Below are 12,612 nucleotides of genomic sequence, written 5' to 3'. Positions count from 1 at the left end.
ATTTCTTTGATAGATAATAACCACCTGAATTTTTTTGGTAGACCAAGTGAGATATTTCATGGTTCAAAGTGATTGTGTACCTAAAAAAAAATTCAGAGTGACATTATAAAAAATAGTGATAGTTCGGAGATTCAAAAAAGAATTATCCCTAAAATTTAACTAGCCATGGGGAAAGAGGAAAATGCATGAGATCACTTATGATTAATCAGGAAGAAAGGCAGTCCTGGTAGATGACATTACCATATAGCTAACAAAGGATGAATCCACAAACAAAAATCACAATAGTCAAATGTTGAAGCACTTGGTCATAGACAATGCTATAAGATCAACAAAAGACACCTCCAAAAAAAATAAGTTCATTATACATTTAGCCTATAATAAATCTCCCTATTTCCTACAATGAGCCACAAGAAATAGTAGCTTGCTCACTTGAAGTGTATGACAAATGTCTTCAACACCTGGAGATGAACAAAAAGGCCGCCTGAAGGCTTGAAAAACTATAGGCTCTCCAAATCTGGAAGGATCTTCTTTTGGTAACTTTAAGGCTAGAGACTGCAGTACCCTTCCAAGAACTTCAGGACTATCAAAACCTTAACAAAACAAATCAGAAGAATAAGAATAAGAACAAATCAGTAACAAATATGCAATTCTACACTCAAATATGTACCTATATCTTGCAGTCCCTCATTTTTCTTCAGCTATTCCTATGAATGGCTTGCCAAGAATTTCCTATCCACTTGATGGTGCTTACGGTGAAAGCTTAAACATTTGATGTTGGATAATATGGCTCCCATAAAAATCTAATGTAGGACAGTAAAGATTTGCTACAAAACTTGTGTTGGATAATATAGCTCTGATATCAATGATGACGTAGAACAGAACGAACAATATTTTGACCCGTTATTAGAGTGCTCTCAAGTTCATACAGGTTGTCCTTAAAGCAAACAAATATGTTGATGATAATGCACAGTTTCCTTAAAAGCTCGCGCGTGGAGCAGATAAACAATAACCAAAAGATAAAATATAGAAACTTTATTTTAGCAGAATTAGAGGAATCATGGATTATCAACTTCAAGATTGACAGAAAGAAGACACCACCCAAATCGTCATATAATAACCATGAGCATCTAATCATATGTATCAATGCTTGGTCCCTCTCTCCATCCTTATTTTGTAAGTACTCAATACTTGCAGATATTCCAGCGACAACCACACAAATGCTGTAAAACTATGGTTGTATTATCACTGTATCGAGGATAATACATGAGTAACAATTATATTTCCTAAATCAGGAAACCTAAGCCATACAAAATAGCTAACTGATTCTGTAAGAATTGAATACCCCATGTTTTGGGAAGTCTCACATATCATGGAATTAACAATATTTTTGATTTTGAAAGTTCTAGCAGGAAATAGTGTGGATGGCAAAATTAATAGATTCCATGGCTAAACAATAATATTAGAAGAAAGTTTGCTACAAGCATATTGTCTCACCCATAGTTAAAAGACTCACAAATTTATCGAATCTTTAAACTTTAGACTGCAAATGGATCTTTTGATGAGCTTCTTTTGGTTTTAGTTCTTTGTCAGTTTGTGTAGGTTGTAAGTTGGCTAAACAATTAGCTCTTCCTTTTTCTTCTTCAAATAATGATAAAACAGTTCATTTTTTTATCTTATTCATTCTGATATTTGGGGACTTGCACTTTTATCTTTTAGGTGTGATATTTGTATTATGTGAATTTCATTAATGACTTTTCTTGATATACATGGGTTTATCTCATTCGTCATCGATCTAAGATTCCCCAAGTTTATTAGATTTTTACATCTATTATTCACACTCAGCTTTACAAACACATTACAATTTTCAGGTCTGACAGTGCTTGAGAGTACACCTCTAGTCTGTGTTTCATTCTCCATTCTCATAGCACCCTTCTTCAACAGTCTTATCCCTACACTCATGACCAAAATGGTGTAGCAAAATAGAACCATCGTTATATCAGAGACTACGCGTGCTCTCATTCTCAATTCCTCTATCTCTCGTTCCTTTTGGGCAAAAGCTCTTAGACTTCTGCCAACCTTATTCAACCTCATGTCTTATCCTCTCTTATGAGATCGCTCTTCTCATTATGTCCTTTTCTCTAGTAAACCAAATTATAGTCATCTTCATATTTTTGAATGTATTTGCTTTGTTTTGCTCCTTGCTCATGAGTGTGACAAGTTGTCAGCTCAATATATGCGATATGTTCTTGAGTACAGTTCTAAACACAAACGCTATTGATGTTATGATCATTTGACTCATCAGATATGGATTGCTCGTCATGTCTCTTTTCCTATATTTTTAAATAATATTTAGAATTTTACATAATTAAAAAAAGTCCGATCAAATCCAAGCAACTAATACGGCTGGTACGGTCGATCCAGATGATACGTATCATTATTTCAAAAGGCCAATCCCAATCCCGATCCCGATCCCTATTTTCTGAACCTTGCTCATTACTCTCATGAGTTTTTAGGATCTCACCTTCCTTAAACCTCTATCTTCAACATCTTCTCAGCTTTCTCTTGAGACTATGCCCATTCCATATTATCTTGATGAGCCACTTGTCGAATGTCCCAGTGATTCTCTCCCTTCTTGTCCTATCACTCATGTGTACTCTTGATGAGTTATTTTTGTACCTTCTTCATTTGTATCTCCTCCCGTTTCATCTTTTGCACCATGATGCAAAACATGATAGAAAGAAAGTGATGGAGGAAACAAAGGGAGGAAAGGAATAGGATTTCACACCTTCACCCTTAAAATGGTTTCACACTAATTTTCTCAAAGGAGCAAAGTCAAATAATCTTCCTTAACCTCAAAAAAAAATATAATGAGTCTATATGTAGACCTACAATGAAATAAGCAAAAGACACCCTAAATAACTAAAAGTACAAAGTTGATCATAACAAAATCCCTATAGAGGGGATCATCAACTGTCGGCGCCTCCTACGCTGGTACACATGCCATCGCGTCCTATTAGTGATATTCGCATAGTTCTCCCCGAGTGGGAGAGAACTCGACCCTGTCAAATGTGTTGTTCTGCTACTCTCATACTGCTCTAAGATATCATAGTGATACCTCTCTAAATCATGACAATCAAGCCACGTGTCATCAGATGTAAGTCGTCCTTTCCAATGTACTAAATACCGTTGATTTTCACCTTCTCTAGTTGAAATAATCTCATCATCTAAAATTTTATCAATTTTATCTGCTCTGTTAAGTGGAATGTTGAAAAGTGGAGGTAAAGAGGATCTCTCATAAATAGGCTCATTGGTAAGCCTACTAGCTAGTGGAACCTCTATAAGCTACTAGATTCTCAATATTAAAAGTAAAACTAATGCTAAAACCATTTGGTTGATCTAGAACATAAGTATTATCATTAATTTTCTTGAGAATTTTAAAAAGTCCAACATTTCGTGCATGTAATTTTCTGACAATTCCAGGAGGAAACTGTTCCGAACGTATCCAGACTATCACATAGTCTCCAACATTAAATTCCTTAAATCTCCTTACATCAATTCGAATTTTATAATTGGCATTATTTTGAGCATTTCTATTATTGATTTCTTTTGCAAGTCATGAATATATGATGTGAATGCAAATGCAGACTCAAACAACCTATGATAATAGGTTATAGAATGAGATTTATAGGCTGTCTAGGTTTATAACCATATACTACTTCAGTTGGACTTAGACTTATTGACCTATTAACATAATTATTATATACAAATTCAGTAGTTGGCAGTTTTTGGTCCCAATCCCTTAGATTTTCACTGACAAGAGTCCCCAGTAGGTTCCTTAAACTCCTATTGACTATTTCAGTTTGCTATCAGTTTGTGGGTGGAAAGTGATTGAATACTGAAGCTTGGTTTCCGTTTCATGCCATAAGGTTTTCCAAAAATAGCAAGTAAATTTCACATCCCTATCTAACATAATAGTTTTTGGGAGCTCGTGCAGCCTAACGATTTCATCAAAATAGAGTTTCACAACACGAGAGGCATTAGATGTTCGAGAACAGGATATAAGGTGGGTCATCTTAAAAGATTAATCCACTACCACAAGAATGGAATTATGCTTTTGATTAGTCTTTAGGAGTCCAAGTACAAAGTCCATACAAACAACCTTAACGAGGTGGTAATGCATAACTTTTGAGATGTAAATAGATAGCCATCCTGCAAAATGAAACCAACTATTTCTCGAGTCATTCTGTTGCTTAACATACTGCAAACTTCATAAAAAATCGGACACGATTCGTGTTCAATTTTAATTTTATCAAAACCTATTATTTTTGCATTCATTTTTGAAAGAAGGATCATGCGACGACTCAGTGCATCGGCAGCCTTGTTTTTTACTCCAGATTTATGTCGCAAGGTGTACGTATAATCCTAGAGAAATTCAACCCACTGCCATGTCTAGCATTAAGCTTCTTTTGGGAGTTGATGTAACGAAGAGCCTCATGGTCAAAAAAGATTATGAATTCTTGTGAGCAAATAATGCCTCCAGCGGTAAAGAGATTCCTTATCGTAAGTAGTATATCGTTACCTAGTTTCATTCAGCTTTTTACTAAAGTAGGCAATCAGATGATCATCTTGGCTTAGAATTCCATCTATACCAATTCCAAAAGCATCAAATGTGACCTCAAAAACTTTAGTAAAATCGAGGAGTCGCATGATGGAAGCTTTCACCATATTCCTCTTGATTTCGATGAAAGCTTTGGTGACACTCGTTGACTACTCAAATTCACCCTTCTTGAGGCATCCAGTTATCAGAGCCATCATAGTACTAAACCCTCTAATGAACCGACAATAAAAGGTAGCGAGCCCATGAAATTTCTTACATCTCTTATGGTACGGGGCTCAAGCCATTCGTTAATAACTTTGACCTTATCAGGGTCAGCAGAGACTCTTTCAAACGAAACAATAAAACCCAAGAAAATAATTTTATTTGTTAGAAAGATATATTTCTTAGGGTTTCCATACAGTTGCTCTTTCCTCAAGACAGCGCAGACATGACGAAGATGATCTGTGTGTTGCTCCCGAAATCGACTATGGATAAGGATGTCTTCAAAGTATATGACTAAAAATTGTCCCATAAAGATTCGTAATAACTAAGTCATCACTCTCATAAAAATACTTAGAGCATTAGTCAAGCCAAAAAGTATGACCATCTATTGATTCTATTCATATAACCCATCTTTCATTTTAAACGCAGTCTTTCATTCATCGCCAAGGCGTATACGAATTTAGTGATAGCCACTCTTTAAATCTATCTTTGAAAAAATTATGACTCCTGCCATCATATTTAGTATGTCATCCAAGCAAGGAATAGAAAAACATTACTCTACCATTGTTCGGTTAATGGCACGACGACTGTCAATACACATTCATCATGTTTCATCTTTTTCGGTGTTAACAATGCAAGAATCACACAAGGACGTAGATTTTTCCTTAAAAAGTATTTTTCTCAACTGCTCGTCAACTTGCCTTTTAAGTTCAGTGTGTTCAGTTGGATTAAGTCGGTAATGAGACAAGTTAGGAAGAGATGCACCCGGGACGAGATCGATAGCATGTTGAATGTCTCACATTGGTGATAATTCATTTGAGAGATCCTCAGGAAAAACATCTGAGAATTCCTCAATTATGGGAGTGACCTCAAGAGGAATTGCTTTATTAGGCTCGTTTAGGATTTCTCGAGCAGCAAGAATCAAAATAAGAGTTCCTTTACTCATATCACACTCAATGTTTCAAGTACTAATCAAGTTGACTTTAATTGCTCCAAATTTTCAGATATGAGTGGAGGACTATTACTCACTTTCTTTTAATGTCTGCTCATTCTTCTCCTGCTCTCTATTGTGATAACAGACGTGCTACATAGATTGCAAACAATCCTATATTCCATTAGAAGACAAAACACATTGAGGTGGATTGTCATTTTGTTCAACATTAGTTTCCAGCTGGCATTATCAGTCTTCCTCATATATCATCTATAGAGTAGATAGCAGATTTATTCACTAAGTCGCATCCTACTCTGCGTTTTAAATATCTAGTTGGCAAACTCCTTGTGTTTGATCCACCTTGAGCTTGAAGGAGGGTGTTAATGTATATATTCTTATATTGTACCTAAGGAATAACCTACCCTACATATACGTGTATATACTTAATTCCCAATGTGAAATATACTAGATCAGATTTCTCTCTCTATTTGTATTATATGAAAAGTATATTTTCTAAAAGGAATTGTTATGTAGCAAAAGCAAAGTGAGAGAGGCAACCATGACCCTGGGATGCTGAACCTATGCCAAAAGTTAAATTTATTTTATGCTGATATTTCTTTTTCTTTTTCATAAGAATAGTTATGGGGGTAGGAAACTACATTTATAGCTTCCTATGATACATGATTAAGCTATGCAAATACCAAATAAGATCAACTAGCAAAATCTAACTCGAAAATTTATCCTTGTGAAATTGGTAAACTGATATTATCTGGAATCAAAATGTTATCCTACATTTTAAAAGGACGATAAAACATTAGACACTGAAAAATACTAACTAAAGGCCAATATAATTGCCTTTCTTGTTTAAATCACATGATGTTAAAGTCTGTTCAAGTAAGAATGAGTGGGTTTCAGTGAGGCTCTACTCATTGATCTACCAGAGTCCATCTATATGATAATTAATTTAGGAGAGTTGCAAAGTACGATATCTCCATTCTCCAAGACTCACTTCAGATCTGCACATTAATCTGCCCAAATCAGATGTGCAAGAAAAAATTGTGCAATCAATACATGCCCTTAAGACCCTCCTAGCTAATTAAGCCTAGATTATGGGAGCATTAACAAAGACAATAATGGACCACTGGTTTTTTGAGGAACTTGAGGAAGAATGGAAGTTGGAAATATTTATTCAACAGAATCAGTAACAATCCAACACACAATAAGATATTACCTTTAAAATGATCCAAGATGTAAATCCTTTCATATTACATTACATTCTTTTAATATTGATTACTTTACCTGTGCAAGAATTAATAGGATATTAAATTTGTAATCATGATAAGTAGTTGAAAGATGGTAATTTAATTTGGTTACAACCTACTACTAGTTGCAACTACTTATTCATTTTCTCGTACTGTATTCTTATCTGTGCTCCCTCTAATATGAACCCAGGCTTTCTGACTTTGCAACTAGATGCAAGATAGCGTACAAAACCTGGAAAATAAACATGATTATGCAATGGATGAATGGAGTTCCTTAAGAAAAGAAGTATGATAAATCAAATAATAATCAAACAACCAACTTGTATAGGTCAAGAAATAAACTACAGAATGTGTCACTAAAACAGGAGAAGTACAAGAAATCTGTATCTAAAGAACCATAATAAAATTGTTCCACATATGCACAATGATCAGAATTTAATTACATACTAGTATATTACCAATCAGGAAACCAGAATAAGTGCAAGAAAAATTGTTTATTAGAATATTATCAAACATTGTCAACGTTCCTCATTATCACACAAAAATCAACATAAGTTTGATGTCAAAATATATCACCCAGCTCAGAAGAATTCGCAGAGTCTACTGTAAACTTGCTGGAGTCAACTTGACCCAGTAAGGTTTTTAATCAACCAGGCTACAAACTCCAGTTGCATACAAATTCTGATTATGTAATACTTGGCCCATGGGTTGGGCAAACTAATACTCTAAAACTTGGATTAAATCAAGAAACTCAATAAGTTGACTGAGACCAAGTAATTATTTAACTTTTCTAAATTAGCACAACTAAGTCTGGCTAGAGTATACTCTTTTCTATACTAGAGATGCTAACCTCCAAGCAAATATGTAGGCAGTCAATTTGAAATGGAAACATATAGTAACAATTTAATCAAGTGGTTCAACTCAAAAGATGTACAGAAGATAAGTGAGATTGGTCAGCAGAAGTATTTGATGGACTGCTCATAGTTTGTAAACTGAACAAATATGAACACCTTGTTCAGTACAGAACAATGCAAAAAGCGGAATTAGAGCAGCTCAAGCATCAGGTGGATCCTGAATGAAGTAATGATTGCTGGTGTTTTCTTTAGTTTCATTTAATATGCCTACAGACGAGTAAACTTAAGAGATGTGTCATCATAGGTGTGTGTACGTGTACATGCATGTGTGTGTGCTTCCAATTTTGCATAGTAATGTATATTTGATACTACATTTTTATCAAGTCTTAATGTACACAAGTCAGCAAGAACCAAGTTGGAGTGTTCAAAATTGACCCCCTCGGCTGACATTTGAATTGAGGTTCTGAACATTTATTTACCATCAGAACCTTCACTCATCTTTCTGCTGGCAGTACAATTTTCTCTTCCATCAAGGCATCGATCATCATAACAGATTGACAGTTTTCCATAACTACCAAAAACAGAACTAATTACCAAGGCTCATCACAATTTCAGTCGGCAACAGAAGAGCTAAATATAGGAACTAACAGGAGAAACATAAGCCATCAGATTATTAACTATTTTTCTAAAAGACGACCATACAGCAAATGGATTCAATGATGCCCTCATCGCGCCAATGTGAGGCATAAGTAACAGGAAAAATTAAAGGAAACCATATTGCCAGGGCGAAATGAGTGACAGCGAGAAAAAGCACGCCAGTACACAGTCATGGCCCCTTGCATGAGTGCCGACCAGCGTGCTCTCTCTCGTTGTCAACCAAGACAGAGACAAAGCAAAATGCATTATCACATGCCCAGCCTGAAATCAAAATGAAGAAAAGGAAGGAAGACATATATATTAACTAGAGTTTTGTATAGAGAAGTAGAAAAAACAACACCTAAAAGCACGTGGTCTTCTTCCAAAATAGCATGTAGAACTCAAGCCTCAGGTCCAGAAAAAACAAGCTCCGCTACCTTCTATAACAAAGGCTTAACCTGCAAATATATGTATTTGATAATATTAAACTTCTCTATAACATCAGAATAAAATACCAGTCAGCATCAAGTAATTAAATATTTCTAGATGAATGGAATGCACAATATCAAAATAAAATCGAAAATTTAATTAATTTGGATAATATCACAAGGTTCAATATGACGTAGGCAAGATTATGGGAAGAATGAATTGAAGAGAAGCAGTTTAATGCACCTCACAATAACAAAGAGGAGAAAAGAAAGTTTAGGTGGGAATAGAGAGAAACCCAGGGTCCTCAAACCCAAGCATCTTATCCTTTCATTCCAGTATAGAAAGTTTCATACACTCCCAAAGTCACAACCACAAGCAGAAGAGAGAATGGGGAAGATAACACCACAAACAGCCGCCCAAAAAAATTAATGTATATATGTTATACCATTCATTTCCAAGAATCCAAAATATCAAGTCCTCTAAGAGAAGTTTCAAAATTTACAAGACAAGCTTACATGAGAGACAAGGGTTGAATAGAAGATCATTCAACTCCTATCCAGTAAAACTTTGAACTTGGATCCCCTTCCCTCATCTTGCTTTTTAAGATTACAACACATAAATAAAGAAGATCTATAGGATCCCACACAATATAGTTCTCGTGACACTTCACTTTCTTTCTTCACAAGACAACTAAATAAGATCAACATGCTATTCCTAAAATACTCCCATGGTCCTACATATATGAATAAACAAATAGCATGACAAAATATGGACATGAAGCAATGATTTTCAACACTCCATCTATGTTAGGGGTGAACAAGGACTAGGTACAGATTGGATGGTGGTAAAATTATACCCATATCCATATTTTTCTAGATACAATTTTGTATGGATAGTGAACTTAATTACCATATCCATAAAGTACATACACGGATATAGATCGGATAATAGATATATCCGTATATGTTTCTAAAATCTATAAGAAATGATATTACAGAAATTTATAGCACAATTAGTAAATATATAACAAAAATTGTTAGTGCAATTATTTATGTAATGGAAAATTCGTGAATCAAAAAAATGAGTATTCAAGTAGTACAATCTAGCTACATGGTGCTTTTTGAGACATTGGTGACTTCAAGAAAAGTTATGATCAACCAGACTAACTTCATAACCTTCTGTGTTATGCAAATAAGTAGGAAAAAAATTCGTTCTTAAAATTGCAATTTATATATGATAATTCTGGACATAACAGAAACTGTAGCCAACACAGAAAATAAAATCGTCATCTTTTGTAAAACATAACTGAAAACCCTCCAAATAGGCATCTATTGGTACTACGCCCAAAAGAAAAGGCAATCTTGTGAATAAAACTTTAAGCATCAACTTGAATTGTGACAAACTAAATAATACCCTAATGCTCATCCAATCAGGACCTAGATTTGGGCATTATAAAAGGAGGAAAACTCAGATAAAAATATTTCAAAATAAATTCAAAGATACAGACCACACTGACAAATAATAACATGGAGTCAACCACTGCATTTCTGAGTCCGATGACTCAGGTCAGCTCTTTTTATCCAAATACTAAATCTACATAAGATAAATCAGTAAACATGTCCTTATAGAGAATTCCACCAATTATCTTCATCTAGCATCACTCTTCTCTTTGGAGTTCAACTCCTATCACTGTTGAACAAAACCGATCCATATTCCTCCACTTCACTATGTCATGAATCAAAACTTTGATCTTTCTCTTCTCTTCAATTTGTTTAAATCTGAATTTAAGCTGATCATATATCTGGTTAAATTCATATCTAAGATTTGTTCTGCTCAAACCATTGAGTCTAAATCACTTGTAGCAGAACAGAACTCCAACAATTTCTGATCCTCCTCTTTTGATCCCCTCCTCTCTATTTCATTTTCATCACTTCTCAAGAAAGACATGTCACAACATTTGCAACTGAGCATAGCTATCACAGCACTAATCTAAGTGCAAACCTTGATGCTTCTATTGCAGAAATCAAGAAGAAGTTTAGATCATTTCGTAAGATTAAACTTCACAAACACCACTTCAACAACAAATTCTCTTAATTGGTAACAATAATCCAAACTGAAGTTTACGAAACAGCTTGCAAGTCAATGATCTTATACTTCCATCATTCTGAAATTTAATAAGAATTAAATCACAAACACAAACAAAAGATATTGGTCAGTGACAAAGCAACCAATAGTTTCACAATGCAATAAGGTCAAAAGATCAAATGGTGCCGCAAAACATAATAACATCTTAGAGAAATAGAAGCTTCTTAAGGGAAGGTTATCTTTCATAGAAGAAACATTGGCCACTTGAAGTAATAAACGATCTAGACTTTTAAAATTGAGAGAGAGGAGGTCATGAGCATCCAACAACGGAACATCACCGCATGGTTTTTGTTCTGCACGCCAGATTCTTTAAGATGCTCCAAAACAAGACACCCTTATTCCGGGAGACTGTTGTTTAAGTACTTGCAAGTACTGAAAGATGCCCATAATAAGAAAGAATAAGAAACATAATTTGCTTGTGCATGAATTAATGAATGGATATACTGGGAAAGACAAGTATACACTAGACAAATACTACACAAATGTTTCTGCTAAAAGGTCTGATTGAAGAAAACCTTGTTCGTTCAAGTCTCATATCTTCGATGCGGCAATTTTCTAACTTTTGACAGTTTAAGCAATAAATACAGTGTAGACAACATATAGATATGGTGCACAAAAGGCACCATGAGAAGAAAAAATAGCTAGAACAAGGAAGACTAATTTATCTCCCCCAAAGTAATGAAGCTAACAACTTAACATTAGTGGAATCATAAACTCAATAACACAAACCAAGCCTCAAAGCCTCAATATTAAGAACCAACACTAGATGCAAGTGAAGCGCCAAGACAATTAAATGAAGTTCCTTAAACAAGAAAAGGATGGCAACCATGAAAGGAACCATCAGCCAAAAGAAAAAAGAAAAAGTGACAGAAAGTCTGACCAAAATAATAAATTTCATTTCCTAATCCTACCTATTATTGTAGCAGCTTCATATACTGGTAATTAACAAAAAAAAAACTAACCAAAATAAAAAATAAATAAATAAAAGGCAACCACCATGCAATTATAGGAGTTCTCACTAATACTTGAAAGCAGCACCATATATATAATATACAGATCAAGCATCACTATCAGAAACAAAATCAACTAACATAAACTAATATACTCCTCTACAGAACAGAAGAACCAAAACTAAAAACTAGAAAATAAAATCAGATATACCATAAAATGTTGAACAATCCACCGATTATACCACTCGGAAGCAAGAAATCATCAACTTAATCGGCAGTTGATTCAAGAAATCGTGATGAAAAAGAAGAGGGGAAGGAATCGCTTACCATCTCATCTGAGCTCCGGAAAAAGTGGCAAAACAAAAAAATAGTAATTTGATGGCAGAAGGGAGGAGTTTTATTAGTTTATTTTTCTGTGGTTAGCGATCGTGGTGGTACGCCGTACGATCAAATCATTGCGTGTTATCCTTCCCTTAATTAGGGATTTAATATTTTTTTCTTTTCTTTTAATCAAGGGAAGGAGAGAGAGTAGAGTTGGGTTAGGGTTCGAGGAGAGGAGGAGGAGGAGGAGGAGAACAGGAACGTG

At 34.7% G+C, this 12,612-nt stretch overlaps 1 long non-coding RNA gene across 3 annotated transcripts; it reads right to left on the bottom strand.

Annotated features, from left to right (window-relative positions):
• Positions 1–201: 201 nt before the first annotated feature.
• On the bottom strand, positions 202–12,612 carry LOC140792401 (uncharacterized). Of its 3 annotated transcripts, XR_012109749.1 has the most exons (5): positions 12,354–12,612; positions 8,864–8,960; positions 7,128–7,244; positions 6,982–7,049; positions 202–590 (listed from the first exon to the last, which is right to left on the bottom strand). It is a non-coding gene; the product is annotated as an uncharacterized lncRNA (long non-coding RNA). The 3 variants fall into 3 exon arrangements; XR_012109748.1 differs by lacking the exon at positions 6,982–7,049; XR_012109750.1 differs by lacking the exons at positions 6,982–7,049; positions 7,128–7,244.

Source organism: Typha latifolia, chromosome 7 (assembly GCF_019914945.1).
Source record: "Typha latifolia isolate L0001 chromosome 7, TyphaL0001v2, whole genome shotgun sequence".
NCBI classification, from domain to species: Eukaryota; Viridiplantae; Streptophyta; class Magnoliopsida; order Poales; family Typhaceae; genus Typha; species Typha latifolia.
The sequence above is the reverse complement of the archived record's forward strand: the minus strand, read 5'-3'. Positions and strand labels throughout refer to the sequence as shown.